This window comes from Macaca thibetana, chromosome 1 (assembly GCF_024542745.1).
Source record: "Macaca thibetana thibetana isolate TM-01 chromosome 1, ASM2454274v1, whole genome shotgun sequence".
NCBI lineage: Eukaryota > Metazoa > Chordata > Mammalia > Primates > Cercopithecidae > Macaca > Macaca thibetana.
The window spans coordinates 90,354,591-90,362,532 of record NC_065578.1 but is presented as its reverse complement, the minus strand read 5'-3'; positions in this window follow the sequence as shown (position 1 = coordinate 90,362,532).

Here is a 7,942-nt window from a genome sequence, read left to right as displayed (position 1 = left end):
TTAAAACATTCAAAAATTTTAAATAATATCAAACATCTTCTCTGACTACAATGGAATAAAACTAGAAATCAATAGCAAGAGGAATTGTGGAAACTATACAAACATGGAAATTAAACAATATGCTCATGAATGACCAGTGGGTCAATGAAGAAATTAGAAGGAAATTAAAAATTTTATTGTAACAAATGATAATGGTAACATGACATATCAAACCTATGGGATATAGCAAAAGCAGTACTAAAAGGAAAGTTTATAGCAATAAGTGCCCACATCAAAAAAAGAAGAAAATCTTCATATAAATACACTACCAATACATCTTAAATAACTAGAAAAGCAAGAGCAAACCAAATTCAAAATCAGCAGAAGAAAATAAATAATAAAGATCAGAGCAGAAATAAATTAAATGAAGAAAACAGGCTGGGCGCCGTGGCTCACGCTTATAATCCCAGCACTTGGGAGGCCGAGGCAGGCAGATAATGAGGTCAGGAGTTTGAGACCAACCTGGCCAATATAGTGAAATCTCATCTCTACTAAAAAGACAAAAATTAGCCGGGCATGGTGGCACATGCCTGTAGTCCCAGCAACTAGGGCGGCTGAGGCAGAAGAATTGCTTGAACCTGGGAGGCGGGGGTTGCAGTGAGCTGAGATTGCAACACTGCACTCCATCCAAGGCAACAGAGTGAGGCTCAGTCTGAAAAAACAAGAAACAAAAACCAACAGAAACACTTGATGGTCTTAGGTTTAAGAAATATTTCTTAAGTATGACTCAAACAGCATAACATATAAAGAAAAATTGGCCAGGCACAGTGGCTCATGCCAGTAATCCCAGCACTTTCGGAGGCCAAGGTGGGCAGATCATGAAGTCAAGAGATAGAGACAATCTGGGCCAACATGGTGAAATCCCATCTCTACTAAAAATACAAAAATTAGCTGGACATGGTGGTGCGCACCTGTAGTCCCAGCTACTCAGGAGGCTGAGGCAGGAGAATCGCTTGAACCCGGGAGGCAGAGGTTGCATTGAGCTGAGGTCATGCCACTACACTCCAGCCTGGCAACAGAGCAAGACTCCATCTCAAAAAAAAAAAAAAAAAAAAAAAAAGAAAAGAAAAATTTAAAAATTGGACTTCACCAAGATTAAACACATTAGCTCCTTAAGGCACTATTAAGAAAATAAAAAGGCAAGTCATAGACTGGGAGAAAATATTTTGAAAGCATACATCCAACAAAAGACATATCTATTAGGTGAGTACAAAAGTAATTGTGGTTTTTGCATTGTTGGAATTTGCCATTTGATATTGGAATACATTCTTAAACAAATGTGGTTATGTTATACATCATTTTAATGTGCATTTTTCACTTTATGTTTTTTGCTAATAACTTATCACTTGCTGTTTATTTTATGTTTATTTTAGACTATGGAAATGATATTATTCGAGTTCAAAATGGGTCGTAAAGCAGCAGAGACAATTTGCAACATCAACATTGCAATTGGCCCAGGAGCCGCTAACCAACATACAGTGCAGTGGTGGCTTGAGAAGTTTTGCAAAGGAGAGGAGAAGCTTGAAGATGAGGAGCGCAGTGGCCGGCTATCAGAAGTTGACAACGACCAACTGACAGCAGTCATCTAAGCTGATCCTCTTACAACTATACGAGAAGTTGCTGAAGAACTCAGTGTTGATCATTCTATGGTCATTCAGCATTTGAAGCAAACTGAAAAGGTGAAAAAGCTCCGTAAGTGGGTGCCTCACGAGCTGAGTGAAAATCAAAAAAATCGTCATTTGGAAGTATCGTCTTCTCTTAATCTATGCAACAACAATGAACCATTTCTTGATCAGATTGTGATGTGTGACAAAAAGTGGATTTTATATGACAACCGGTGATGACCAGATCAATGACTGGACTGAGAATAAGCTCCAATGCACTTCCCAAAGCCAAATTTGCACAAAAATTTGTCATGGTCATGGTCACTGTTTGTGGTCTGCTGCCAGTCTGATCCACTACAGCTTTCTGAATCCCAACAAAACCGTTATATCTGAGAAATCAGTGAGACGCACCTAAAACTACAACACCCAAATGGGCATTGCTCAACAGAAAGGGCCCAATTCTTCTCCACAACCACTCCTGACCGCAATGCGTCAAAAGTTGAGTGAATTGGGCTACGCAGTTTTGCCTCATCCTCCATATTCACTTGACCTCACCAACTGACTGCCACTTCTTCAAGCATCTTGACAACTTTTCGCAGGGAAAACACTTCCACAACCAGCAGGATGCAGAAAATGCTTTCCAAGAGTGCATCAAATTCCGAAGCATGGATTTTTATGCTGCAGGAACAAACAAACTCATTTCTTGTTGGCAAAAATGTGTTGATTGCAATGGTTCCTATCTTGATTAATAAAGATGTGTTTGAGCCTAGTTACAATGATTTAAAATTCACGGTCCAAAACTGCAATTACTTTTGCACCAACCTAATATGATACATAAAGAATTTCTATAACTCAATATTAGGAAGACAAACAACACAATTAAAAAATGGGGTCTGAACAGTGACTCCACCAAAGAAGATAAACAGATGGCAAACGGGCACATGAAAAACTGCTGTACATCATTAGACATTAGAAAATGCATATTAAAATTAAAATAAGACACCACCACACAGCCACTAAAATGGCTGTTATAAAAAAGAGTGAAAATATCAACTTCTGGGGAAAATGTGGAGAAATTAGAGCCATCATAAGCCGCTGACAGGAATGTAAAATAGTACAGCCACTTTGGAAAACAAATTGGAAATTTCTTTAAAATTAATCAACTTACCATACAGTTCAGCAATTCCACTCTTAGATATTTACCAAAAAGAAAGAAAAGTGACCAGGAGCAGTGGTGCACACCTGTAATCTCAGCACTTTGGGAAGCCAAGGCAGAAGGATCACCTGAGGTCAGCAGTTCAAGACCAGTCTGGCCAACATGGTGAAACCCTGTCTCTACTAAGAATGCAAAAATTAGCTGGGCATGGTGGTATATGCCTGTCATCCCAGCTACTTGGGTGGCTGAGGCAGGAGAATCACTTGAACCTAGGAGGTGGAGGTTGCAGTGAGCTGAGATCATGCCACTGCACTCCAGCCTAGGCAACAAAGGGAGACTCTGTCTCAAAAAAAAAAAAAAAGAAAAAAGAAATGAAATCATTTTTTCACCCAAAAACTTGTACACAGATGTTCATAGAAGCTTTATTTGCAATAGCAAAAGACTAGAAAAAATGCAAATGTACCTGAACTTGTGAATGAATAAATGAAAGTTGGCATATTCATATAAGGTAGTACAAACTACTGATAAATGCAAAAACAGAAATGAATCTCAAAGCATTATGTTAAGTGAAAGAAACCAGACACAACAGGCAACATATATATGACTCTAATTACATGAAAGAAGGTAGATGCCAGGGCCTAGAAGTTGATAACGGCATCGATTGCAAAGAAGCACAAGGAAAGTTTTCAGAGTGTTGAAACTGTTCTATACCATGACTGTGATGATTAGGAGACTTTATTATTTATAAGCACTTATCACATTTCACACTTAAAATTGATGAATTTTATTATATGTAAATTATATATCAATAAATCTAATAGAAGAAGGTGGAGGAGGAAAAAGAAAAAAGGAGGAAGAGAGCAGGAACAACAACATCTAGAAGTTTCTCTACCTGAGTTTGGTAAAACTACTGTAATCAAGATGGTGTGATATAGATGGGGAAAAAGACAAACCTATAGATCAGTGGAACAGACTGCCTGGATTCCAGGAATTCACTCTTAAATCAGATGTGCCAAGGATAGTAGTCCATGTTATGGAACACTATGTGTTCATTTCTTTTATTTTTTTTAAATTGGGGCAAGGGAGCAGGTGACCTAACTTACACCATCAACAAAAATAAAGGCCAACCAAATCTTCCTTACTGGAAGAATACATAGATGATAGTGACTATTCAGTTCCCCATTCAGGGATCCTGCACATCTAGTGCTGTTCTGGCGTAGGTGCACGGTGTTGAGAACTCATCTGAGAATGAAGTCAGTTCATAGGGAGGCGCAGCTAACAAATGGTAGGAAGAACAGAACCTCTTGTGTTCTTAATATTGGGCTCATGGAGCTAGTTATACCTGACCCAGATCGTCCTTGAACAATCTACTTCTTTGAACTAATAAGTTATTTTGAACTAATAAGTTCCTTTTTCTGTCTAAGCACATTTGAGTTGGGTTTCTATTTCTTATAACAAAAGGAGTTCTGAATAATGTATATGTGTACCATGAGGTAGTACTAGAAAAGCACTGGCTTATGCACATACCAAATGGGTGCCCTGGGGAGGGTCTTTTAAAGCTCCGGGCCCAGGTTTCTCATCTCTAAGGAGAAGTGATTGGAGTGGGACAATAGTTTCCCAGAAGAGTTGCACAAAACAAAGGCACCACAGTGACCTCGATAGGAAATGAGGCAGAAGCACAGTCTCTACCTAAGCTAGACTGGAAGTAAATCCTCCTTTTAAAAAGTTTTACATGTTGGAATTACACAGAGTGTGATGTGAAAAAAAATTCCTTTTCTTAAAACAATGGCTGGGTGCGGTGGTTCACACCTGTAATCCCAGCACTTTGGGAGGCCAAGGCAGGTGGATCACCTGAGGTCAGGAGTTCGAGACCAGCCTGACCAACATGGCAAAACCCTGTCTCTACTAAAAATACAAAAACTTAGCCAGGTGTGGTGGTGGGTTCCTGTAATCCCGGCTACTCAGGAGGCTGAGGCAGGAGAATTGCTTGAACCCAGGAGGTGGAGGTTGCAGTGAGCCAAGATCACACCATTGCACTCCAGCCTGGGCAACAGAGAGAGACTCCGTCTCAGAAAACCCAAAAAAACAAAACTTTTGTGGTCTTCTGTAATTCCAAAATTCCAATATTCTGTGTTGCTTTCTCAGAGGCATGTGGCATTGGGCATTGTATTCCAACATGTCAGGTTGCCTGGGGTCTGAATCCAGCTCCACCCCTTACTAACTGTGTGATCTTGAACAAGTTTCTCTATTTCTTGGCTTCTTCATCAGTAAAATAGGAAAAATAATACTATCTATTTCAAAGGGCTGTTACGAGGATTGATTGGCAATATATCCAAAACCTTTCCAACCATGCCTGGCACCTGGTACAAGCTTGTTAACTGTTAGCAATGGTGATGACAAAGAGAAGGCCTTGAAGATTTTAGTGAAACTGACTTTGGGTTTGCCTTTGTCACCTCTCCCAAGGAGTAAGCTGGAAAAAGAACAGAAATGCAAATCAGGTCACCTGCTTGTTCCCTGTAATTGTGTCAATAGGTTGAAAGTAGTGAAAACCTCTGTCTCTGTTCTTTGTTTTCTGAATATAATTATCCTTTCAACTAAAGACTGACCTAAATAACATTTTTTGTAGGCTGGTCACGGTGGCTCATGCCTGTAATACCCAGCACTTGAGGAGGCCAAAGCAGGCGGATCACTTAAGGTCAGGAGTTCAAGACTAGCCTGGCCAACATGGTGAAACCCCATCTCTACTAAAAATACAAAAATTAGCTGGGTATGGTGGCACGTGCCTATAATCCCAGCTACACAGGAGGCTGAGGTAGGAGTGAGCCAAGATTGTGCCACTGTACTCCAGCCTGGGCGACAGAGTGAGACTTCATCTAAAAAAAAAATATATATATATATATGTATTTATATATATACACATATATAGTATGTGGCTTAAATATACTTTTTTCTGATTATTAATAGCATATACACATTGCTAAATATTTTGAAATTTAAAAAGAAAATATTAAAACACTTATCCTACTATCAACAGATCTTATCCTACTATCAACAGATAAATGCTGTTAACATTTTGATTATTTCCTATTTCAACTTGGTGTTATTTTCTTCCGGGTTTTCTTTTAAAGTATTTTTAAAAATATATAAATGCATATTCAAAACTTTATTGCATATGTATATATATATATGCATATGCAGTTTTATGTCCTTCTTTTCTCAAAGTTGTGTTGTAATTTTCCATGACATTAAATATTCTTTGAAACAACATTTTTATGACTTCTTAACATTCATCGTATCACTCTGTCATCATTTATGTGACAAGTTCCCTCTATTTGGATCTTTTTGTTGTTTTTAGTTTGGCTCTAGCATAAATAATGCTGTTATAAACATCCTTGGATAACAATCTTGAAATTTCTCTGATTAGGATCCCTAGGATACTATTCCTAGAGGTAGAATGTCTAAGTTAAAGTATGTGATCATTTATAAGGTCTCTGGTACACATCATCAAATAGCCCTCCCGAAAGTATGCACCAATTTACAACACTGACCAGCATTGTGGGAGCTTTGCAAACAGCGATTTTTTAGAAGTTATAAACAATTTTCATCATAGAAACTACAGTGGGAAAGCAACCTGCTGTGTGTATTGCCCTTGTTTGAGACATTAGATTAAATTATTTTTTAGAGTGTTTTCCTTTAAAGCTTACGAAACTAAGCTTTTGGGGCCCAATACAGATCATTTTTTTTTTCTCTAGCCCTTAAAGTTTACTATGTTTTTAAAATCATTCCTGTAGTATCATAAAAATAAGAAGTCCATCACATCACAGAGTGATTCAGTCTTTATAAGCCACAGTGCTTAGTAACTAGAAAACGAAGAAAACATTTTTATGATTATTTTAATTACCACATATTACCCAGGCCTTTCTTGCCATGCTTCATGAAGGACAAACAGCCTATAATTTAAACAGTGTGATCAAATGAATTCCCTGCCTCACACTAATGCTGACTTCACACTAGCCCTAGAACAATTAATGCTCTCTGGTTTAGATCAGTGGTCTGTGGTTCATTAAACATGAACATTTGAATTTAAGTGTAAAAGACAATTTGAAAATATTCCTTACACGTCTTTCATTCAAGCCCTGGAAACTTTAAGTAGGAAAATGGTGCAAGGGGGCAATTCTGTGATTGGAATGCCAAGTTGTGAAAAGCAAAATGGCATCATTTAGAATTTAAAATACTGTTTTTAAAGCCTCAATTTAAATTCCCTAGAGCTGTTAACTGTGTCCTGACTGACATTCTTTCTCCACGAGACCTGAATACACAGCTGATGTGATACATTCTTGGCCTTCTTCTCAGTGTGTGTCTTTATTAACATTAACTGCTCTTTGTAACTAACCTGAAGGGAATGAGCAGAGGTGAATCTGATCATGTGCCCATCCTCCCCGCGGCTTAAGCATCTTGTCCAAGCATCAGCATGACAAGCAGACCCCCGACAATCTGGATCCTGCTATTCCACCCTCAGTCTGTCATCCTCCTCCATCCTTCCCTCTGGTCACACTGATTTTCCCACCACTCTCTGGCCTCACCTTGGCCTTCTGTGTCTTTATTCCTGCATCAGCTGTGTCCCCTGGAAGAGACTTTCTCCTTTACATGGTTTGGTAAATTACATTTTCCCACACGGTTCCAGTTCATACACACTAAGACCAAGACTGACATTCGTTATGTTCTTTTGGTTGCAAGGGATAGAAATTCCTCCAAACCACTTAAGTAATGGAGTTTGTTAGTAACATAATTACGGGAGTAAGAGACAGGTGAAGAATCTCATAGAAATCAAGAGCAGCCCGCTCCCTCCCATTCAAGATCCAAGACAGGCCTCGGATCTGAGTAGTTTTGTCACCCTCCATTCTTGTGCTCTCTTGCTAGGGCGCCTCCTACTCTCTGGCCCTGTGTATCTTTGTGTGCAACATCAGTTTCTTCTCCCTACCGACAGTTGGCTCTTCCTCTAACTCTCCATTCAAACTTGCTTGAAGTAGTCTCCCAGGCAGAGCTCCTCAGATAGGACTATCTCATACACATGTGCCCAATCCCAGGATTGGCTGCCTTTGCTGGCTGCCCCAAACTGGTCCACTCCAGTGGCCACCCTTGT